A 25,732-nucleotide genomic window follows, 5' to 3' on the forward strand; every position below is an offset into this window, starting at 1 on the left:
TGCCTACTTGTGATCTCTGTGTGTCAAATAAATAAATAAAATCTTTAGAGCACTACCTCACTGGGGCATTAGATGAGACAGTGTTGTGAAGTGTGTAGCATCATGCCTGGCCCTCTGTGCATGGTAGTTACTGTCATAATTTGTGGTATTATAAGTTTATAAGTATTTTTTTTGAGTTACAATCACCACATCATTATTACCTAGCAATATAACTTCATTCAGGGTGTATTTTTGCCTCCGCTCCAAAAACGTTTAGGACAGAGAGCAGTATCTTGAGCTTCTGATCTGGTTCCAATTCCAGACTCTCTGTTTTTGCTCCTGGTTTAGCACAGCAGGAATTAGCCTCCTCTCTCCCTGTACCCCCCTCCCCACACTTTCAGCCACATAAAGAGGCTCTGTTTATTTCAGAAGACAGAATTATTTCTATATTGAAGGCATAAAGAGGTACAGCTCTTAGATTAAAAAAAATACTTATGTGTCTTAGAGAAAGAGCATGAGCAGTAGGGGCTGAGGGACAGGGAGACAGAAACTCAAGCAGACGCTGTGCTGAGTGTGGAGCCCAGTGTGGGGCTCAATCCCAGGATGCTGAGATCATGACCTCACTGGAAACCAAGAGTCAGATGCTCAACTGACTGCACCACCCATGCACCCCTAAAATTCTTAGAGTTTAAAAGGCAAAGTGACTTCTGGGCAATGTGTCAAGTCTTGTTGTCACCAGAGTTCTATCACTTAGGTTCCCTCAAAATGGAAACAATTATTTACTGAGCCAATGCCCAAGATGAGCCTGGCCTGGGGATGCCTGATGGAATGCCAAGGCAGGCCACAGGCCACCCGTTCTGAGGAGAGGACCAATCACCACGACCACCAGACCTGACCATGCTAACCATGTCAACACAAGATATCCTTATGGGCACTGGCACTTTGGATGTGTGCAGTGTCAACAGCACACAACCCCAAGATCATGTATAATTCTGCCAGGGATAAAGATAAAGGGCACCTGCTGGCAGTGGGTGTGTGGGAAATATGCAGTTTCCATGCCGCTTGGCATTGTGGTTCTGTGTCACTGTCACACCCACCCTTACACGAGGGTCGTGAAAGCATCGGAAGTACAGCCAAGAGAGAATAATGAGGACAATTGCGGATGAGAGTTAATATTCACCTTAGCAAGGAGCCCCAGTGCTTGTGACTTCCCTGACTGGTAGGCATTCTCATTATGACCCTGTCTTACAGAGAAGGAAATGGTGAACAGGGAACTTAGGTGACCTGTTGACATCATCAGGCAGCCTGGCTCCAGGTCCTGAGCTGTCTCCTTCATTAGTGTTCTGTGTCTTTGGAATCCTCATCAAGGATCAGCAAAAAGAACTGCTATTGCAGTAGAGAAAAGCGAGAAGCTTGTCATGCTGAATGCATCTCTGGATTACAGGCATTGCCGATGACATTCTGTGTTCTCCATGTGTGATCATTTCCTTTGTGTCAGGAAGCGTCGAGGTGGACTTTTCTCCCCTTTTGAACTAAATAGTTTATGATCACACTGTGAATTGCATAAATCATAAATGGCCAATCTGCTCTCATTTAATTGCTCATGCAATTAAAGGCTGGAAGTACTAGTCAAATACCCTAATAGAAAATCATCTACCTGTCAGGTACTTCACTTAAAATATTTTAGAAGTGAGATAAAGTCCAGATGAAAGAACGTGTTTCTTTTAGTCATTTAGAATTCAGAGCACAATTTCTCTCTCCTACATACACACTTCATCAGAGGAATGAGGTTCCCAGGCCAACCCATGGTTCTATAACCTCTTGAATCTGGATCTACAAAACTCTCATTTATCCCCTCCCAACGTTCCAAAGCTTCTGTGAACCAAGGGGTTCTGGGTCTCCATGACAGAAATAAGGAAAATACTCTTCTATCCCCATGCTCTCACCCCACTGTGCTCCAACAGTGAGAAGGTAGAGCTCTGAGCCCCTAGAGGTCAGGGACCTTGCCAAAGCCCAGGACATAGAGCACAGAGGAGACGTACAGGAAGGCTTATTGAATGAACGAAGAAGATAGATTTGGTTGTTGATCCACACTCCACACCTCCCACCACTCACCACCACACTTTCCACTTCCTCCATTTCTGACCTGGGCTTGGGGAATCCACTGGTTCTGAGGCCTCAGGGAGGGGTTTTGAAGGTGGTGACTTTGGATTTGGGGGAGGGAACAAGGCTTGGGTTGAAATCTGATCTCTGGGTTTCCATGTCTCAGAGCAAGGCCCAGATTCTGCCCAGGTTGGGAATCTTAAGGTCTAATCACTGGGGCCAATAAGCTGTTAAGGGATTTCTATTGCCATCACCATTGATTCCAGCATGTCATTGTTGGATTCACCATGCATCAACTGACCAAACTTCAAACAAACACACAAACAAACAAAAACTCCAGAAACAATTAAACACCCTTACTAAATCAGGTAAGTTCTCATTGCTATGGATGAATGACACATAGTTAGTGGCAAAGTTCCAAGACCAGGCTCCTAGGGCAGACAAGATTATAGACCTTCAAAGTTAGGCACCTCATCCTGGGAAATGATTTCTGTCCCCTCCCCTAAGCAGCTGAGGAAGGTTTGGGCCCCACGGAGCTGTCCTCTTTCCTGTCTCTCCATCCCAGTTCCATAGAGAAAGGATCCAGGTTAAAATGCTCCTTTAACTTAGATGCCTTCTGTAGCACTGACATGCTTGACACCTAGGAAGTAACTACTTTTACTTCTCCAAATTTCCATGTCTTCGCATTTTTACCTTTGTACATCTATCTGTCTAGCCTAGAGTGCTCTTTATTCATGTCACCTGCTCTGTTTGTTCTTCAGGAATCTCTTAGTTGTGCCTTCCTCTAGGAAGGCTTCTCTAACTCCCCAGGCCAGGTTTGGTGTCCCTCTTATACATTCTCAATCCTCTGCTAACCCTCCCCAACCTTGCTCCTCTCACTTTGTATTACTGACAGTTGTGGACTATTTACTCAATGGCCTGCCATCCAGAACTCTATGCTCCATGGGGCTAAGCCTTTGTGTGATGAAATGACTCTCTTATCCCCAGTGTCTAGGACAGCTCTTTTCATATCACATGTTCTAGATGAATGAATGATAAAGACTCACAACGACACCATGATGAGACCATCAAGATTTCTTAGCATCATCACAGTCTGCAGAATGCCATGTCACACTGAACTCACTACTCACCGATTCTTGCCAGAATCACACCCGAGAAGAGCAAGACAATGGAGATGTAAGGCTCAGGAGGCTTGGGGTCCTGCTTGCCTTCAAAGAGAAATGTGCTATTGGTCCAGTGGATGGAAGAGCCATCTGGGAGGAAAGACTGGTTCATGTTTCTTTCAAAGACATAAACATGTACCTGGTTCTCTTTTAGCAACACATGGTTTGAAGAAGAGTTTTTGCTTCATGAAAGTGAGAAAACAGCCACATCAAATGGGCTTCCAGAAGCAAAGACAGAAAAGACGCAGAGTATCAGGCAGCCTCCATGGAGCCAGCTGGATATGATTCCTGTGGTGACCAAGCCAGAGTGCTCCCTGGGCCTGGGGAAGAGCGTGGTGCCCATCAGGCCAGATAAAGCTGACAGGGCTGTGAGGAGGCTAAGTAGGGAGACTCCAATCCCTTGGTTGTAGGCATAGCCAATGGTGATGCAGTCAAAGCCCAGTACCATCATGTAGAGGAAGGCCAAGCCCAAGCCCGCCAGGAAGACAGTCTGCCTGGAGTACACCTCCTACCCATCCCAGCACGTGCGCAGCCACCTTCAGGGGTTTGGGAGGCAAAGGGGAAGCCCTGTGGCTCTGGCCTATTGTCCTTCAAGGTTAGACTTGTGATCCTTGAACCTTCCCAAAGTTTTGGGTTTGCTGATAAATCCATCCTTGAACCTTCCCAAAGTTTTGGGTTTACTGATGAATCCATCAGTGGTTTCCTGAGAGTCCGTTTCACTTAAAATAAAATCCAATAAGCTTAACGTCAGTGCCCTGCCCCAATGCCTTCAGCCCATCCCCACCCTCATCTACTTCTCTGTTGAGCAGTTCCTGTGGGTGACAATGGCTTCCTGTCCCGAGCAGCCATGTCTTTCTAACAGAGAGTCTCTCTCCAGCCCCAGAAACACAAGGGCAGGCTATACTGGATGTGTCCAGGCATCAGACCTCTGGGAACAGCACTTGGTGGAGAAATGCCCTAGGTCCTTGGTGGGACAAATCTGAGGTAAACCCTACACAGTGTCTCACAGGGCTCTAGCAAGACTGAGTGCCAATCGCAGTAACCTGTAGGCCAATACATTCTTTATTGGCTCTTCTCCCTTTCCTGCCTCATTTCCCATCCACCACAACTCCCTCCACTGCCATGCTTCCTGGAATCACCTGCCAAATAGATTACTTTTCACCCCAAATCTTCCTCTCAAGAATTGCTTTTGAGAGAACCCAAACTAAGACACACAGTGAGGTCAGGAAGGTGGTCACTGACAGGAGAGAAAATACAGCAGAGAGTGAAAGACAAATTTTCACAGGCTTGAAACATGGTAATGAACTTTTAGAAACAGTGATGGATATTTCCTTTGGTTAGGTTTCTGAAAAAAAAGATACTCATGAAAAGAAAATGATAATAGCATTCAGTCTTCCAGCATGGAATCGGCAATGGCTGTAAGCAGATTTAAAAAGAAAGAAGCCTTTGTGAGAGGCGTTTAGCACAGATGAAGACAAGCTCTGGGGAAAAAAAACCACACACAACAAAAAACACGGGAATCAAAGAGGGCTGTGAAGGAAGGAGAGGGGGTCAGGCCAAATCCACTGTAGCCCAAGAACTAGCTCTCGGTTGTAGAAAAGAATTCAATGCCAGATCCTCTTTTTAAAAAAAAATAAAATAAAAATAACAACAACTACACTGACGAAAAATCAGCCAACACTGACTTGTTTCACTACATGTCAGGGAGTAAAATGAGGCTTTGCAGAGGCGATCTTTTCGCCACAGCATTCTGGCCATTGTTACCCCCACTGTACAGACAGTGAGACATGGTCTGAGTCAAATGACTCTGCCTGGTTATACAGCTAAAAGGGACAGATGGAAAGCTACAGCACAATTTACCTACTTATCTATCTTTCTAACTACTTACCTACCCATCTATCATCTAAATGCATGTATCTATCTCTATAAATACACATATTTTGTTCATACAATGAGATCTGGTAGGCTTCAATTGCAGAACAGCTTGAAAGAAAGGATAATTAATTAGAAGAAGTCCAGAAAAAGAAACTGATCTCAGAAGCAAGGCCTGAACTCTGCCGTGCCAGGCAAACGGGCAGCACTGTTAGCAGGCAGGGAGAGCTCTTCATCTTGAGGTCATATTTATTGGCATGTCCCCCTTCCTCCCATCTCACCCTAATGTTAAGGAATCTCTGTTTTAAAAAAACACTGAGGGGCATCTGGTGGCTTAGTCTGTTGAGCATCCGACTCTTGATCTGAGCTCAGGTTTTGATCTCAGTGTTGTGAGTTCAACCCCCCCCATTAGGCTCCAAGCTGGGTGTGGAGCCTACTTAAACAAACAAAGAAACAAAAACAAAACAGGAAACCCCACTGCAGATAGCAGAGATGGTTAGTTGATGACACTGTCTTGGCCAAGGAGCAGCCCACACTCTCTGAGATGGCTGTCTTTCTAACTTAGCATCTTTAAGGAGGAGAACTATGAGTGAGAGAGGAAGAAGAAATTTGCCCCCAGGACCATGAAATAGATTGTAGAGGTCAAATACTGCATAGTCCCATGGGAGTGCTACTCACATCAGAGTCTCTCTAAAGCCCCTGGAATGGGGCAGTGTACAACCTGTGTGACTGCACATGATGGCCCCTCTTGCCCCCACCAATGAGATCAGCCATATGAACTATATGACCAATGGCACAGTTGGAACCTTCTCATTTTTTCATGGTTTCTAAGGCACATTTGCAGACAAAATGTAGAGATTATAATCAGACACAAGCTCTGGAAAGAAGAAATGAAATACTGACATAAAGGAGAAAAAAGGACAATCGCTGTCTCTGAGTTCATCTGACTTTGAATCTTCACAGCCCCCCGTTGCCTTTCTTGGAAGTGCCCCCCTCTTTGTTGCTGGGGTTTTACAGCCAATTGGGGAGCCAGCTGATAAACCCTGGACAGAAATAGAAACTCCACAAGAAGTGAAACCAAGTTCTGTCCAAGAATGAAACCACAACTGATCACATGAGATGCCCATGTCATCACCTGGCCAACAGACAGGGGAGCAAATATACTGATGATCTGGTCCAGCTGTCAGACCACTGCATTCATCCCCGTAAGTGAGGGGAAGGGAATATTGCAAATCAGTGGTTGAGTCCTTCCTTCCTCCTGGTGAATTTAACAGGATCCATTTGCTAGATTGGCTAGCCTTGCAAGGGGTGAACTGTGGTGGAAACAGAAAGGATTCCTTTCAGGCTAACTATGAATTCATCATAGGATTTTTAACCTGAAAGAAGCCTTCAAGATCAGTTTTGTTGAACTTGAACAATTAAGAGATAAATAAATTGAGGACAAGGTTACTTGGAGCTAATTATTCTAACTCCTGTCTCTTGTCTTCTCTTTTCTATCACATCCCACTATCCTAACAACAATAACAATGATATTAACTAGTCATAATGTTATCATGGCTAACATGTTGATGGGGGGAGGAGGATGAAGGACAGAACTAGTTGAAAACTACCTAGTGCCAGGTGCCTAGTTCTAAGCCATCTCCATACATCCGGCTTACTGACCCCTCACAACGACTCTAAGAGACTGACAGTAGCTTCCTTTTACGAATTAAGAAGTAGAGGCACGAAGAAGTGTGTTTATTTGCTCAGGGTCACAGAGAAGGTGAGGGGGGAGCTGAGATTCAAATCCAGGTAGACTGACCCCAAAGCTCACTCTCTTAACTGTTCCACCATTGCTGAAGAACATATTTGCAGGATCACTTAAAAAAAACCATAGTGAGTTTCAAAACAGAATCTATGTTTTATTTTAGATTTCTTTAAAAGCAATTAGCAGAGGCTAGGAAGATTTTCTTTTACCTAGAGATAGAGGACACTTTCAACACATGTTAACCAGCTTTTATCCACATAGCTGTTTTATTTTGGGTAGTGTTATTTAAACCATAGGACATCCAAATAAGTGTAGTTTAAGAGAAGACATGATTATAAGGGGGTTCTACTATTTGTTAAAGAGCATATTTTAATAGACTTCCCCGTGATAGCTTCCTTTATCTTGGCTACCAACTCACGAACGTTTTCTAGCTGAGACTACCAATTCCACAAATATAGGGTTGGACAAGATCTCCAGTTTTTAAGTTGGCAATTTGAAAATATCACAACGTAAATGATCCAAGTTTTATAAATGGAAGAAAAAACAAAGAAGGTGCCAGATTCCTCCATTTAGCTCCATTGTTGAAAAAAATTCCACCTCTCACTATCCATGATAAGTGATAATCCACAGTCACGTTTGCAGATGCATTTTTTACAGGGAAAGTAGAAGCTTATCACTGGCCAGAATTAAGAAATCTTTTAATTCACTTATGTTGCAAGTCTAACATTGCCATGGAACTTCTGTACCATGTTCTGAAAGTGCAGGTTATATATCTTTTTGATAACAGCAACGTCATCCGTTTTTTCCTGTGTACAGATGTAGGGCTGAGTACTTTACAAATCCTGTATCTCACAGAATTCTTCAAACTGAGTAGGCGTGGGGTTGGGTGTGAGGTCTGTGTCTCCCACTCTACAGATGAGGAAAGTAGAATCTGGAGAAGTTAAGTGAATTGCAGCTTTAACTGGATTCAAATCCAGGCCTGTTTGACTCCAGATGCCTTCCTCTTAAAGATGACTTTCCTGGCCCCTCAGAGCCCTCACTGATTCATCAACTGTATCCACAGAGCCAGGCCTACTTCTCAACTGTTAGAGGACCATGATGCCCAGGGGTGACCTAGCTCACCAGCCAGCTGGCCTCCGCTGTCACTCGTGAGGCTCACAGTCCAGTCCTTCTGAATGGTGATGGTCAGTGTGCTACTGGCCAGGTTCACCAAGGCCGCCAGGGCTATCATGGCTGCGTAGCAGGCCACCTTCAGCAGGCTGTGACAGGGAATGTGGAATCCAAAAATGGACTTTCTTAGCCCATTGGGGCACATACCATATTAATCTGACAGCTCAAGGAACATCTATGATGAACACAAAGACCTTTGAAAGCAAGAAGTTCAATGAAGGTTTGAAGTCAAATGTGACTGTGTTGATTCTACCCATTTTCTTCTTGGTGCCCCATCAGCCCCAGATTGGAGGCATATTTGTACCTTGCAGACACAGCCTCTGCTGCTCTGCCGTCTTTGTGTTGGTGGGATTTAGGCTCTGATTCACAAATTAGGGGTAAGATTAGCCAGGTCCCAAACCAGTGTGGAGATGACTCACTGGAAGGCATTCAAGGCTGGTCTCTGACACTCATTCTGACAGCACAGGAGGGAGCAGAGACTCGGGGAACAGGCCACATCATACTTGTCCCCCTCTCCCTTCTGTAGGAGAATATCAGCATCAGGACAATGCAGCAGGCCACCGCAGAAGCATTCTGAGTGAAGGGCAAGGCATGAGCCACTTCGAATGGAGACAATGTTTACTCCTGGTTTCAAGACACAGGTCATGGCTACCTTATCATTTAATGCTGAGTAATTACATTTGACCAAATCCCCGGGCCAACCAGCATTACTGCTTTCCTCAGTAATCAAGGGCTTGAAGAGGAGGCAAAGAATAGTCTCATATGGTCACTAAAGGCAAAGCCTTTGCAACCAAAAGGAAAAAAGCAAAACAAAACAAAACAAAAACCTGAGATTTACGAGTAAATGAAAACATACTTTGAAAGAAGAATTATATGAAAATATAATAGGATACCAGATAAATCAGAGCTAAAGTTTTTCTACTGATATATCACATTCTTGTGGATGTAATCTGTGTAATATGGTCAAAGGACCAGAGCACCTGGGTGACTCAGTCCGTTAAGCATCTGCCTTTGGCTCAGGTCATGATGCCAGAGTCTTGGGATCCAGTCCCACATTGGGCTCCCTGCTCAGCAGGGAGTCTGCTTCTCCCTTTGCCCCTCCCCCCACCCCCATGCATGTGCTCTCAAATAAATAAATAAATAAATAAATAAAATCTTTTAAAAAAATATATATATATGGTCAAAGGACCAACTTTACATAAGTTAGCTTTTCCAAAGGCATGGCTTCAGACAATGTCTTTCCAAGCTTCCTAGCTGGAATGAAATGTTGATGAGCAATCAAAATAGGAAAAACTTAAAAAATCTTACATTCTTTTTTTTTTCTAAGATTTTATTTATTTATTTGACAGACAGAGATCACAAGTAGGCAGAGAGGCAGGCAGAAAGAGAGGGGGAAGCAGGCTCCCCGCCTAGGAGGGAGCCTGATGCGGGGCTCAATCCCAGGACCCTGAGATCATGACCTGAGCTGAAGGCAGAGGCTTAACCCACTGAGTCACCCAGGTGCCCCAAAATCTTACATTCTTAAAAAAAAAATCCTATGGGGCGCCTGGGTGGCTCAGTGGGTTAAAGCCTCTGCCTTCAGCTCAGGTCATGATCCCAGAGTCCTGGGATCAAGCCCCGCATCGGGCTCTCTGCTCAGCAGGGAGCCTGCTTCCTCCTCCCTCTCTCTCTGCCTGCCTCTCTGCCTACTTGTGATCTCTCTCTCTCTCTCTCTGTCAAATAAAAAAAAAAAAAAAATCCTACATCTTTACTTGCTATAAGAGGGTTAACAAGATATTAGAGCCAAACGCTAAAAATAGTCTACATTTGAATGACTAAGTCTCCAGATATTAGTTACTAATTTAGATTACTTGGTACAAAAGATATCTTTTCCACATAGAAACTGTCTTTAATAAAAAAAAAAACACACAAGTATATTATACATAGGTAACATCAGAGTATTAAAAAGAAAGTGTATTTTCAGAAGTTTAATATTACAAATCTGCGATGGGCAAGAATCTAAAAACTACAATAAAATGTCTTAAATATAATACTGAGGAAGGATACAAAGCTGTATGTGCTTTTTCTAGTTTTTTAAAAGTTATGCTCTCTTTCTATTAAGCTTCTATCTGCATTTTATTTCATTAAATAAATCAAAAAATCTAGTAAGATCATAAATTTCCTTATAAGTATGTGTCATAGTTAAGAACATTACCTTTGTTTCTTGGTTCCCTGTCAATCCAATCACCAATTAAGACTCCAAATATTAACACAGAGCCAGCACCACTAAGCCAAATATTGCTGTTAGAAGAAGACTGTGTCCATATAATTCTATCAGGAACACAGAAATGGCAAAGTGCTGCATTCCATCCCCCTGCAAGGTGATGAAGCAGAGCATGTTTTAATTATTGACCTTAAAGATGGAACAAACCTAAAATCCAGGAAGATGCCTTTCTCCCAAAGGACATGTAGTGTGCAGGATATAGAATCTGAATGTCAAAAGTCTACTTTTATGCAGTGCAGCTGCAACATTTTTACAATGCAATGTAATTATATTTTAAAAAGCCAGACAGAATATATTTTAAAATCTTAAAAGCTTCAAAGAGCCAAGAATCCCATGACAAAATATCAGATAAATACTTCTGAGAACAGGAAAGCCCCAAGAAGCAAGCCCAGGTCACCCTGAGACATCTGCTGACTCCAAAGAATGAACTGTAAAATCTGTAAGATTTGCAGTTTGGGTCATATCAGAAAGTCAGATGCTAGAAATCCATGCCCACCAAAGATGAGATAGTTCCCGCTTTAAGCTGAGATCCTGTACAACTCTACCCTAAGGGTAAGACAGGGTAAACCACAAGTAAGCCAACCTGTGCCTAGACTTGTAGTCCAGCCTTATCTCATCAGGATAGCCCAGGAAATCACAATCCTTGAAATTGGATTAAACTGGTCCCAAATGGCTGGTGCCCACCATGTATCTGGTAAAAGTTAAAATCCTCTCTAAAGAAAGACACTATCATCTTAGGCTTCAAAATACTCCTACAATAATTTCCAGCACATGATCAAATATAACCAGTCATACAAGGAAATGAAATACCATGAGCAAGACCTACATAAATAACAGACAACAGAAACAGACCTATGGAGACTTCAGACGTTTAAATTATCAGACAAAGGCTATAAAATAATAATCATTATTATATTTAAATAAATTAATGCCATGTCTCATCATCTGAGCAGGGGACTGGAAACTACAAAAAGTGGCAGAGCCAGTTTGAAAAAGAACTACATAGAAATTCTAGGACAGAAAAATATAACAATAGAAATTAAAATTTAAAATGCAGTTGAGGGGGAGGAGCAAGATGGCAGAGGAGGAGGAGACCTAAATATCATCGGGTCCCAGGAGTTCAGCTAGATAATTATCAAATCATTCTGAACACCTACAAAATCAACAGGATATTGAAGAGAAGAAGAGCAGCAGTTCTAGGAACAGAAAATTGACCACTTTCTGGAAGGTCAGATATACAGAGAAGTGAGCTGAGGGGCTATACGGGAAGAGAGACCTTGGGAGAAGGGGCCAGCTCCCGGCAAGCAGTAGACCAGCAGAGCACAAAATCAGAACTTTCAGAAGTCTGCTCCACTGAGGGACATTGCTCCCGAGGCTAAGCCGGGGGGGGGGGGGTGGTAGTTGTGGAGCCCTCACGGGGACAGTGTGGTCTCAGGTCCCTTGGGGTCACAGAAAGACCGGGAGTGTCTGAGTGTGGCAGAGCTCCCAGGTATAGGAGTAGGGAAGCTGGATGCAGAGACAGAGCCAAAGAGCGGGCTATCAGCTCGGGGTTACCTTAAACCATGATATGAGGCACAGCTGGGTCACTGCTCTTCAAGCAGGGACCCCACAAGTGGTAGATCCGGGGAGACTCACCTTCCTCCTCTGGAAGGAGTGGTGTGGGATTGTGCTGCAGGAATCTGCTGGGTTTGGAGACTCCAAATGGGGCCCTGCGAGACAGAAATGCTCGGTCACATGCCAGGTGAGCAAGGAGCGCGGCTGGAGACCAGGGAGATGGGAGAAATTGACTGCTTTTCTCTGAGGGCACACTGAGGAGTGGGGCCCCGAGCTCTCGGCTCACATGGGGCCAGAGATTGGGAGGCTGCCATTTTCATTCCCGTACTTCAGAGCTCTACGGAAAGTGTTCAGGGAACAAAAGCTCATGAGAGGAACCCACGCCAATTACTTAGCCTGGCCCCTGGAAAGAGGAGTGCAATTCCACCTCCAGCAAAGACATTTGAGAACCACAGCAACAGGTCCCTCCCCCAGAAGATCAGCAAGAACATCCAGCCAAGACCAAGTTCACTGATCAATGAGAACTGCAAGACTTCAGAGCTATGGGAAAACAGCACATAGAATTCATGGCTTTTCCCCCCATGATTCTTTAGTCTTTCAAAATTAAATTTTTTTAAAATACTTTTTAAATTTATTTGACAGAGGTCACAAGTAGGCAGAGAGGCAGGCAGAGAGAGAGGGGGGGAAGCAGGCTCCCTGCTGAGCAGAGAGCCTGATGTGGGGCTCGATCCCAGGACCCTGAGATCATGACCTGAGCCGAAGGCAGAGGCTTAACCCACTGAGCCACCCAGGCGCCCCATCAAAATTGAATTTTTTAAATTTTATTTTTTCACACTCTATTTTTAAAACTTTTCCTCTTTCCTATTTTAACATTTTTAACTATTTTATCAGTATCTTTTTAAAAATCTTTTTTAACTTTCATTGTTATTGTCATATTCTAACCCTTCACTGTATTTAACCTTATTTTTTATATACATATGGGTTTTTCTTTCTTTAAAATTTTGGGATACAGTTTCTTCTAATCAAAATATACTCTAAATCTAGTGCATGACTTTGTTTTAGTCTCCAGCCTGATCACATTCTTCCCTCTTTTTTCTTTTTTCAACCAACTTCTTATCAATTCCTTTTTTAGAACTTTTTTAAAAATTTTCATCTTTAGGGGCACCTGGGTGGCTCAGCGGGTTAAAGCCTCTGCCTTCGGCTCAGGTCATGGTCCCAGGGTCCTGGGATCGAGCCCCGCATCGGGCTCTCTGCTGGTGGGGAGCCTGCTTCCTCCTCTCTCTCTCTGCCTGCCTCTCTTCCTACTTGTGATCTCTCTCTCTCTCTCTGTCAAATAAATAAATAAAATTTAAAAAAAAAAAAAAAATTTTCATCTTTATAGTCATATTCCATCCCTTCAACGTTTTTACCCTTATTTTTCTATATATATAAGTTTTTCTTTCTTTAAAATTTTGGGAGGCAGTTTCTTCTAACAGACCAATATACACCCAAAATCATGTGTTTATGTATATATTTGTATATATATATAAAATATAACTTATTATATATATGTAAATATATATATCTTTTTTTTCCTCCTTTCTTCTCCCCCTGGTTTCGGGTCTCTTCTGATTTGGTTAGTGCATATTTTCCTGGTTTCATTTCTACCCTTTTAGTATTTTGTTCTCTCATTTATCTATTCTTATCTGGAAAAAAATGACAAGGCAGAAAAACTCACCACAAAAAAAAGAACAAGAGGCAGTACCGATGGCTAGGGACCTAATCAATATGGACACTAGCAATATGTCAGAACTGGAGTTCAGAATGACCATTATCAAGGTCCTAGCTAGGCTTGAAAAAAGCATGGAAGATACTAGAGAATCTCTTTCTGGAGAAATAAAATCCCTTTCTAGAGAAATAAAAGAACTAAAATCTAACCAAGTTGAAATAAAAAAAGTTATTAATTGGGTACAATAAAAAATGGAGGTTTTTTGTGCTAGGATAAATGAGGCAGAAGAGAGATAGTGATATAGAAGACCAAATGATGGAGAATAAAGAAGCTGAGAAAAGGAGAGATAAACAACTACTGGACCACAAGGGGAGAATTCGAGAGATAAGTGATAACACAATATTAAACAATGTTAGAGTAATTGGGATCCCAGAAGACGAAGAAAGAGAGAGAGGGGCAAAAGGTATACAGGAGCAAATTATAGTAGAGAATTTCCCTAATCTAGGGAAGGAAACAAGCATCAAAATCCAGGAGGCACAGAAAACACCCCACAAAATCAATAAAAATAGGTCCACACCCTGTCATCTAATAGTAAAACTTACAAGTTTCAATGACAAAGAGAAAATCCTGAAAGTAGCTCAGGACAAGAGGTCTGTAACATACAAAAGTAGAAATATAAGATTGGCAGCAGACCTATCCACAGAGATCTGGCAGGCCAGAAAGGACTGGCATGATATATTCAGAGCACTAAATGAGAAAAATAGGCAGCCAAGAATATTATATCCAGCTAGGCTGTCACTGAAACTAGAAGGAGAGATAAAAAGTTCCAGGACAAACAAGAACTAAAAGAATTTGCAGACACCAAACCAGCCCTAAAGGAAATACTGAAAAGGATCTGAAAAGCAAAGAGAGAGCCTAACGGTAACAGACCAGAAAGGAGCAGAGACAATATACAGTAACAATCATCTTACAGGCAATACAATGGCACTAAATTTATTATCTTTCCATAGTTACCCTGAACGTAAATGGGATAAATGCCCCAATCCAAAGACACAGGGTATCAGAATGGATAAAAATACAAGACCCATCAATATGCTGTCTGCAAGAAACTCATTTTAGACCCGAAGACACCTCCAGATTTAAAGTGAGGGGGTAGAAAACCATCTACCATGCTAATGGACATCAAAAGAAAGCTGGGGTGATAATCCTTATATCAGATAAATTAGATTTTAAGCCAAAGACTGTAATAAGAGATGAGGAAGGACACTATATCATACTTAAAGGGTCTGTCCAACAAGAAGATCTGACAATGTTAAGTATCTATGGCCCTAACATGGGAGCAGCCAATTATATAAACCAATTAATAACAAAATCAAAGAAACACATTGACAATAATACAATAATAGTAGGGGACTTTAACAACCCCCCTCACTGAAATGGACAGATCATCTATGCAAAAGATCAACAAGGAAATAAAGGACTTAAATGACACAACTGGACCAGATGGACATCCCAGATATATTCAGAACATTCCATCCAAAAGCAACAGAATACACATTCTACTCTAGTGCACATGGAACATTCTCCAGAACAGATCACATCCTGGGTCACAAATCAGTTCTCAACTGGTACCAAAAGACTGTGATCATTCCCTGCATATTTCAGACCACAATGCTTTTAAACTAGAACTCAACCACAAGAGGAAAGTTGGAAAGAACTCAAATACATGGAGTCTAAAGAGCATCCTGCTAAGAATGAATGGGTCAACCAGGAAATTAAAGAAGAATTTTAAAAATTCATGGAAATGAAATGAAAACACAACTGTTCAAAATCTTTGGGACACAGCAAAGGCAGTCCTGAGAGGAAAGTATATAGCAATACAAGCCTTTCTCAAGAAACAAAAAAGGTCTCAAGTACACAACCTAACCCTACACCTAAAGGAGCTGGGAAGAGAACAGCAAAGAAAGCCTAAACCCAGCAGGAGAAGAGAAATAATGAGCAGAAATCAATGAAATAGAAACCAAAAGAACAGTAGAACAGATCAACTAAAATAGGAGCTGGTTCTTTGAAAGAATTAGTAAGATTGACAAAACCCTGGCCAGACTTATCAAAAAGCAAAGAACCTAGATGTCCATCAACAGATGAATGGATAAAGAAGATGTGGTGTATAATGGAATACTATGCAGCCATCAAAAATACCCCCAAATCTTGCCATCTGCAACAACATGGATGGAACTAAAGGGCATTATGCTGAGCGAAATAAGTCAATCAGAGAAAGACAATTATTATATGATCTCTCTGATATAAGGAATTTGAGAGGGATGGCAGGGGTCGCAGGTGGAAGGGAGGGAAAAAATAAAACAAGATGGGATCGGGAGGGAGACAAACCATGAGACTCTTTTTTTTTTTAAGATATTATTTATTTATTTGAGAGAGAGAATGAGAGAGAGAGAAAGAGAACATGAGAAGGGAAGGGTCAGAGGAAGAATCAGACTTCCTGCTGAGCAGAAAGCCTGATGTGGGACTCAATCCCAGGACTCCAGGATCATGACCTGAGCTGAAGGCAGTCACTTAACCAACTGAGCCACCCAGGCGCCCACCATAAGAGACTCTTAATCTCAGAACAAACTGAGGGTTGCTGGGGGGATTGGGGGAAAAGGATAGGGTGGCTGGGTTGGGGATATTGGGGAGGGTATGTGCTATGGTGAGTGCTGTGAATTGTGTAAAACTGATGATTCACAGACCTGTATCTCTGAAGCAAATAATATATTATATGCTAATTTTAAAAATTAAAAAATTAAAAAATGCAATTGATAGGTTCTATAGCAGATTATAACTTAAGAAAAATCAGTTAACTGTAGATATGTGGAAAGAAAAATCCAAAATAGAACACAGAAAGATAAATCGAGGGGGAAAATGGTAAGAACATAGGATGAAAAAGAAGAAAAAACCATAATAAGCCAGACAAATAGAAAACACAAAATAACATGGTATGTTTAGCTTAAGTATATAACTAGTCATCATTAAATATAAATGAATTTAAATGTTCCAGTTAAAGGATAAAGATTAACAAACTGGATTTTAAAATACAACTAGAGGGGTGCCTGCATGGCTCAGTTGGTTGAATATCTGGCTCTTGGTTTCAGCTCAGGTCATGATCTCAGGGTGGAGGGATGAGCCCTGCATTGGACTCAGTGCTCTATGCAGAGTGTGCTTAGGACCCTCTTTCCCTCTCCCTCCATCCCTCCCTGTCCCTCTTTAAAATAAATAAAAATAAATCTTATAAATAAAAAAAAATTAAACAAAATACACAACTAGGTGCTATTTACAAGAGACATATTAAAACAAAAAAAATCAGATTGACCCAGGGGCAAATAATACATTTTATATTAATAAAAATAATTAATAAAAAATCAGATTGAAAAGATGGTAATCATATACTATGCCAACACTAACCAAAAAGAATTCACTAAATTAGCATCAGACAAAGTAGAGTTTAAAGGGGGGGAAAAAAGCATTGCTTAAAATAAAAGGATCATTTCATAATGACAAAGGCTCACTCCATTAGGAAGATATAAAAATTCCAGTTTTGTATGTACTTAATAAAATTCCAGTTTTGTATGTCTCAAAAACGTGTAGAATTAAAAGAAGAAAAAGACAATCTCTGTGGGAGATTTTAACTCACAACCTGCCTCTTGGTAACTGACTGAAGAAGAAAAATACAGTGTGTAGGGGTGTGTGTGTATGTGTGTGTATTCTACTTAAAGATTATTAAAAAAAATTGTACCCAGCAATATCAGAATACACAGACTTTTAAAGTATGTGAAACATTTGTAGGAACTGGCCACCTAATAGATCATATAACAAATCTTAATTTCAAAGTATTGAACCACACAGAGGACATTCTCTGACCTCAAGGCAATTAAGCTAAAAGTCAATAAGAAAAAAAATTGAAATTCCTCATCTGTTTGTAAATTTAAAAATATATTTTAAAAAAATCCATTGGTCAAGCCAGCAATCACAAAAGACATTATAAAATATTTTTAACAAAGCATATCAAAATTTGTCAGATGCAGCTGAAATACTGCTTAAAGAGAAATTTACAGTCTTAAATACAGATATAGAAAAGAAAGGCGAATTTGATGAGCTAAGTATCTATATTAAGATGTCAGAAAAGGAACAGCAAATTTAGCCCAAAGAAAATAGAAGAAAAATGATAAAGAGCAGAAATTAATAAACGAGAAAAATGAAGGTACAATAAAAATGCTTAATAAAGCCAAAATTTGACTCCTTGGAAAAATGAATAAAATAACTTGTGGTTTATTATATATTGAAATACTATATGGCAATGAAAGGTACCAACCCAGGGTTATTTGTAACAACATGGATATCACGAAAATAATGTTAAAGAAAAGAAGACACAGTAGAGTATATATGGTAGTACTGCATTTACAGAACGCTCAAACCAAACTTGAACTAAACCCAACTCGTTTAGGGATGCCTACAGCAGTGGCAAAATTACACTGAGCAAAGTGTAATTTGCTCTTTACAAAGAGCAAAGAAGTGAAAAGCAAGGAAAAGTGAGGCTCATGGCATTTCTCGTTGGTGAGGAAGGAGCGTGATTGGGAAGGGCTCCATGAGGGACTAATCTTAGGTGTGGGCTACATCCTAGTTTTTTACTTGGGTGGTGGTTTCATGTATTCACTTTATTTCTTATAAGCATTCCTGACACATGTATGTTTTATGCACCTTTCTCTCTCTGAGCTAGAGTTGGTAATTCAAAACACTTTTTAACAAAAATATACAGGCATCTTGTATCAGATATGTTGAGACATTCTAATGGCCTATTCCAGTTCTCATAACCATTCAAAATACATCAATTTCAATTTGAATGATCTTACCCATTATTGACAAGACACAGCTTACATAAATCAAAAATCTTTGACTCATGAGGTAGATCAAAGTTGCTCCTAAAACACATATATCCAAATGACAAATGTTATTAAGTAGTAATATGTATATATATTTCTTTAAATAATATCGGCCATTAACTCAGAGAAAGTAAATTCCTGTTTGGTGTGAATTTTCTTTGAGAGCATAGCCCCGTGCTAACTAAAAATACAGGCAACAGAAAAGCTCATGGTTTTACTAAACACATTAGGGGATTCTCAGGGCTTCTATTTTGTTTTTCAAAGCAGTCTTCATTCTCCTGAGTGACCACCACGGGAATAGTTAGCCACATCCTATTTCTTAAGTCTAGAAATGGAGGCAGAGAAGGAAGCAAGACTTCATACTGCAATCCAGGCTTTAAAGTGAGTAGCCCAGAGTATAATGGAAGAACACGGCAACAGCAGCACCTCCAGATGGGAAGGCAGAACAGCGGCTTTAAGTGGATGTCACTCCTGAGCGAAATCTGAGTGTCAAGCGAGAGTTGAGCTCATAAGGAGGTTTGGGGTAGAGAGAGCTTTCTGAGCTGGGCATGAGAGTCTTGCCAACAAGAAAATGCAGAGGTTGGGGTGCAAAGCACAAAAGTTAGAGTAGCAAGTAGGGAGGATGGAGCAGCCCAAAGGGAGGCTCCCTCCTTCCCAAAAGGAACAGGGAGGAGGAGCGAATCATCCACTGTGCCCCACTGTGGATTCTCACCTGCAGGGTGCCTCATGTTGGGCCTTTTAAACACACCCACTACGTCCACAGAGCTGGAGGCTGGAGCTTCTCTCAGCTGTTTATCCAGGAACTCTCTCCACTTCCCTTCTACCCATCTTGACCGCCACTCTTCATTCTGGCCTTTCTGACACTCTCACCAAAATGGCACCTGATCCCCCAGCCCAGCCTTCATGGTCTCCTCCTGCAACCTCCAGTGTGTCTTCTTTGTTTTAGAGAGCTCTTTTGAACTCCCATCAGCCCTCTACCTACCTGCACTGCTCTATTTTCTATAGATGCTACCACCAACTCATCTATCTTTGCAAACATCACCCAGGGTATACAGATACGGTGGAAGGATTCCACATCTATTCCTGCCTGCCTGCATACCTGTCCTCTTTTATGTATTCATGCATTCAAAATGTAATGAGCATCTACTATCTTTCAGGTATTTTGCCAGGCACTGGGGACAAAGTGGTAAAAAAAAAAAAAAAAAGTAGAGTTCTTACTCTACTGTTATTTAGGGATAACAGACAATAGACAATGAATTATAATCCACTATGATGAGTTTTGTGTTAGATGGGACTGGGTACCATAGAGTCACCCCACAAGCTAATCATGGAGGAACTATGATAGGTCACTTCAGAGGTCCTCTGGAACCCAAAGGCAGCATAAGGCACTGAGAAGACATCGAAGTTGAACACACCATCTCCTGACACAGGAGCACTACCCAGCCATACACCCCAAAGCTGGAAGACTAGTACCTTAGCCTTCACACCTCAGAGACCACCAGCCCTGCTGCCTCTAGGGTTCATCCCAGTCCTTCAACACTTCAGCAATGCCTGAGGCACCAGGATTTTGGTGCTCATATCCCATCCCAGCCCTGGACAAATCTTCTAGTGACAGGAAATGTATTGAAGAGCAAGGTCTGTGGCTGGTCCCACAGCCTTTTCCAAGCCAGGCCCATGGCCCAGAGCTGGTAACAAGAACTTCTTCCTAGGAGCTGACCTCCTCTCACATCAAGAATTCTCTGGAATGAATGCAGATCTTCCATCTGGCCCAGCCAGGAGACAGAGTCTGTGCAGTGGTATATTACCTGTGCCTGGCTGATCTCACTTCAAATTCAAATCACTAACCACAAGCGGGTCCACTGGCTGCCTCAACCTCATATGGCATTTCTCTTGTACATTTACTTTCCCACTCTCCTAACTTCTCCTTTTTCATTCCCACCCTCACTCTGAGCTGGTGACCTTGCTTACTATGTCATTAAAGATACAAAAGCTGTGGAAGAGGACTTCCTCGAGTTCCCAGCACCACACCTGCCCACACCTGTACTCTGCCTTCCTTCCTATTCCTATGAATGCCTGTCAGCTCCCAGCAAAGTCAACTTCTCACCACACCCCTCTACTCTCCTCTCTGGGACATCAACCCTTAGTTTAAAAGTGATATATTTGTATTATATTACGGCTAAATTAAAAGGAAATGTTTCATATAAAAGATTGGGGGGACAATAACTTAAAATATCTATCCTATGGGTTAAATCTAAGTTTGGAGGTAGAACAGTCACGTGGCTTCTATCAGAGACAGGACAGCTCCAAGGGGTCACTGCAGGGAGATGGGCAAGCCACAGGCTACAGGTGCAGCCCTGATAAGATCCTTGAGTCAGGGCACCTTGCAGGCCTGGTTGGTGTAGCAGAGATGGATGCTCTTGGGGTTGCTACAAGCCAGCCCCGCAGCAGAACCCTCGTGTAGCTGTCAATGTCACAGTCATGTGGCAGAGAACACCTAGAAACAGGGGACAGCCAGGCATGGTATGCTTGAGCACAGTGCCAGCCATCAATACCAAATGTTAATCACCAGACAAATGGGCTGTTGTAGTGGAGAGGGATTTCTGGACACTAAAACACCTTCTGAGCCCAGGCCATGCAATTCTGCACCTTCCAAGGACGCATGACGATTGATGCCAGTGATGGTTAAGTGGATATCACTGGTCTGGGAACTCATTCCATTACGTTTACAATGAGGAGTATGCCCATCCTTCCTAAAAAGAAAGCTTACTCTTGTACGACGGGATAGGGAAGGGGACAGGAGGGAACTCTAGTTATGACTATTATTTGCTATGGCCAATAAATGGGCTTCCATTTGAAGAACCCAGATGTAAAGAGTATCCTATTACACTGGCCTCACACAGACTGGGAAGAAAGTAGAAATTAGAAGAGTTGCTGAAAGCTTTCAGTTTTCTCTTTCTTTCTTAAGCCTGGTAACTTAGACTCAATTGGGACCTTTCATAACAGCCAGGCATATCCTTCCCTCATGAATGAGAGAACATGGGGCCCATCCATTATAGGGCCTGCCATGTAGAGGACACTGGATCAACCCTGGGTAATAATACAAGTAGCCAATACTCTATTCTGCCGCAGTGTCTATCCAATGAGAACAACCTATAAAAGTCAACTGTGCATTAAAATTCATTATCAAACTTGAAAATGAAACGAAAGATAGTTTTCATGTACGGTTAAAACGTTTCTATCACACTGGGCTGAAGAGAGCATGTGCAGAAAGATAAGAAACCTGAAGTCTCTTTTTAGACACCAGTCATCTTTATCTTAAATAGCAACACGATATAGTGAAGAGTGAGTTGTAATTTTACTTTCATCTCAAATCATTTCCATTACCTACTCAAACAGGGCACTTTTCCCTCTAGAGAAAGAGGGCATCTGTTTAACAAATAGAGAGTTGCTGCCATCTTTCCTTTTTTCTTGTTTACAGTACATCGGTTTTGTTTAGGGAGACAGTGCGTCCATAGCCAAGGGGATGAATCACAACAGATGGAAGTCTCTCACCGTGATGCCATTCCCCAGACCCCGTGCGGCTAGGACTGGTCTCTGACTGTTCCAGCTGCTGAGCTGTAAGCTGAGGTTTCTGGGGGGGGCTTCTGGGAAAGATTCAGTATGCTGATAAAAGAGGCAAGTGCAAGAGGAGAGCTTGTGTTTGCTGTTCCCACACACCCCCTTGCCTTTGAATGTGGCTGTGACACCTAGAGCCCCAGCAGCTGCCTTGCAGTCATGAAGTGACAGTGTTGGAAACCAGCTGGCAGAGAGTCACAAGGGAGATGGGCAGCTGGGATTGTGCGGCCATCGCTGAGTGGCTGGACTTCTGGAGTTCTTATTCAGTAAGGAATAAATGTTCTCAAAGTTTAAACCTTTGTCAGTTGAGTTTTTTTTAATGAGCAGCCAGAAACATTTTGAGTTGATACACAGACCTTTAACTACGGGTTCATGACTGCCTGTATACTGGGTATCTACATTTCACTACTGCTAATATTTACGTTTGCTTTATCTCTTGGGTATCTTCAATATGTATTGAAAATAATTTGTTGTAACATCATAACACTTTACCCCTTTACCACATATCTCCTAAAAATAAGCACACTTTCCTTCATGAGCACAATACCATTATCCCTCCTAAAAATATTACCAATTCTGTGGTATCATCTGAGAGTTCATCCATATTTAGTTTCCACTATTTTCTTCTTGTAGTTGGAGAAAACTTCCATCTAAATGGTACAAATGGGGGCACCTGGGTGGCTCAGTCAGTAAAGTGGTTAAGCATTTTGGTTTCAGCTCAGGTCATGATCCCAGGGTCCTGAGATGGAGTCCCGAGTCAGGCTCTGTGCTCAGCACACAGTCTGCTTGAGAGTCTCTCCCTCTCCCTCTGCCTCTCCCCCAACTCGCTCATGTGCTCTCTCTCTATAAAATAAATAAATCTTGGGGCACCTGGGTGGCTCAGTGGGTTAAAGCCTCTGCCTTTGGCTCAGGTCATGATCTCAGGGTCCTGGGATAGAGCTCCGCATCGGGCTCTCTGCTCAGCAGGGAGCCTGCTTCTCCCTCTCTCTCTCTCTCTCTGCTTGCTTCTCTGTCTGTCAAATAAATAAATTTTTTAAAAATCTTAAAATTAAATAAAATAAATAAATCTTAAAAAATAAATAAATAAATGGTACAAATGGAAACTGGGATTTTGTTTTACTTTTTCTTCTTTAAATAAAAAAGATTTACCACTTCCTTCTCTTGTAAAAAACAAAGTTTCACTGTTTCGCCCATTATGGCTTCTGAGCCCAGGAGATATGAATAAAGTCTAGGAAGATGAAAAGAAAGCTCTGGAGACTATAACCAATCACCTAAAAGCCTCAGCCCCAAGTGTTGTAAGAATTCCCATTCAGGAACTTATTTGGGATTGAGCTCCTGGTGAACTAATCCTCTTCTCAATTAGCGAGGCAAAGGACTAGAATATTTAGTATGGAGTAAAGCATCCTCTCTGCGGGGCAAGCTTCTCTAGTTTGGGGACCTAACTTTAGGCCCCCTCTCCTAAATAATCCTACATACACATCCACTCCACAATTTACACGTAACTGTAAAAACTGTACAGGAGATGACATTTTTTTTTTTTAATCCACGGTGCTGGTAATTATAACACTAACTGTGTACTTGAAATATCAAAATTCTTTATAAACATGATTAGGAAAAATTAAGATGCACCCACACTCTGGAAGAGAGAGATGGGAAAACAAAGATAATTGTTTTGTGACATTTAAATTAGGGAAATCAATTGAAATTTTTGTAGAACACTCTTATATAAAAGGACAAATATTGCTTGATTATCTTTGCTTATTTTCTTAACCTCCCATTTTAACTGAAACCACTATGGCTCAGAGGAACTATGCAATTTCAGATTGATGACTACTGTAGTATTCCCCATCCCCCACTCCAACCCCCAGAGGCAATGTGCACCCTTTCTGCAGCTGAGCTTACTAAGAGAACATCTAACCAGAGACTTACCTAAATGACTCTTCTCTTTCTTCATTCATCTGGCGCTTGCAGTTTTAATCTGTTTCCCCTCTTCTCTAGAATTTTCAGTGTCATTTAATTCTTCCACCTTTACTATGTGCTGCAAGAAAAAGATTCCAAATAATGAAAAATACACTTAAACGAATATAGTATGGTCATAAATTGAAAGAAGTTAATGTGCTTTAACTTAATTCCAATTGGATTCTCTTAAACCACTAATATTTCATTTATTTCAATGGCAGAAAGTTAATTGTGTAATCTATTATTATCAAGGCTTTATTGCATATGAATAAAGTCATAGCAATTGCTGTTGACAGAGGCTTATTATTAATGCTCAAAACCAATTATTTGGGGGGAAACATTCAGTCAGCTATAATCAGAGACTCACAAATTTATCACACACAAAAAATGGTTAAAGCTATGTTTGACTACATTGTGCTGCTGTTCAACTCAGAAATAATGGCGTAAATAATTTGTCCTCCTTGAACACGTGATTTTTCCAACTTAAATTTTTCAAAAGGGCAAATTTACAGAGCTTGGTATAACTGATGCAAATCATAAAGAAATGCTTTGATACATTTTCAGGAACACAAGAGCAAATGCTGGCTTCTGTTAATGACTATTATATTTCTAAATAGACTTTTAAAAAAAAAGGAATTTCTAAAACTACAACATCTTGCTTACTGAACAGAGACAGCAGGAAGGTTTGGATCTTTCACTGGACTCACAGAGGCCTTATAGAAAGGTGAATTACAAAGCAGGGCAGGGAAGAGCTTCTGTACTCCACACAGGCATTGCTACTGTGGACTGCTTTGTGCAGAAAGTGCTGGAGGTGCAAATGTTCCCTGTGGGCTGTTGAAAGAGAGGCCAGCAGTTTCGGCTACCTGTGACCTCCCAATACAATATGCTCTGCCCGGGGCCCTTCCGGGCCTATAGGTCACGGTACCAAGAGAAGCAGACACACCACCTCCCCTACCTCAGCTTGGATAAGGACCAGAGACATTCAAAGCATCCCTGAGGACACATGCAGGAACCTGGGACAAGATGCATTAACATTCATTAAGATTCTTAAAGAAGGACGTTTTATTTTCCCTTTGAAATAGGTCATAGCAAACAAGAGCTGGCTCCCTGCAGAGCTGGCCCACCTCCCTGCTAGAGAGCGCCCCTCAGGGCTGTGGCTCTCCAGACCTTTCCCCCTCCAGGCTTTGAGGCATTGATGCCCATCTGTGGTGCCTCATTCCCTCAGCAAACTGCTGGCCAGGCCCGGCACAGATGAATCCTGCTGATGATTAAGCCCAAGCCCAAGTTTGGGGCTGGTCCTCCTAGATTGATTGAACCCTCTTTTCTTTTCTTCTTTTTTTTTTAAGGTTTTTTTATTTTTATTTATTTCAGAGAGAGAGAGGGAGTGAGAGAGAGCATGAGATGGAAGAAGGTCAGAGGGAGATGCAGACTCCCCGCGGAGCTGGGAGCCTGATGCAGGACTCTATCCTGGGACTCCGGGATCATGACCTGAGCCAAAGGCAGTGGCTTAACCAACTGAGCCACCCAGGTGCCCTCACTGACCCTCTTTTCAACAGCAATGCCAACCTAACCAGAAGGGTTCTTTTTTTTTTTTTTTAATTTTATTTATTTGACAGAGAGAGAGCACAAGCAAACCAAGTAGCAGAGAGAGGGAGAGGAAGAAGCAGG

At 41.9% G+C, this 25,732-nt stretch overlaps 1 pseudogene across 1 annotated transcript in view; it reads right to left on the reverse strand.

Moving 5' to 3' along the window:
• LOC308352459 (ferroportin-like) overlaps positions 1-19,218 on the reverse strand; it is a 29,285-nt pseudogene extending 10,067 nt beyond the window's left edge. Inside the window, exons 1-8 of the transcript in view lie at positions 19,203-19,218; positions 18,461-18,529; positions 10,229-10,387; positions 8,538-8,633; positions 8,339-8,393; positions 8,024-8,123; positions 6,079-6,297; positions 3,213-3,753 (exon numbers count right to left, since the gene is read on the reverse strand). The product of the transcript in view is annotated as a ferroportin-like (transcript). The remainder of the gene's footprint in view (positions 1-3,212; positions 3,754-6,078; positions 6,298-8,023; positions 8,124-8,338; positions 8,394-8,537; positions 8,634-10,228; positions 10,388-18,460; positions 18,530-19,202) is intronic.
• Positions 19,219-25,732: the final 6,514 nt, after the last annotated feature.

This window comes from Martes martes, assembly GCF_963455335.1.
Source record: "Martes martes genome assembly, chromosome: 11".
In the NCBI taxonomy this organism is placed as follows: Eukaryota; Metazoa; Chordata; class Mammalia; order Carnivora; family Mustelidae; genus Martes; species Martes martes.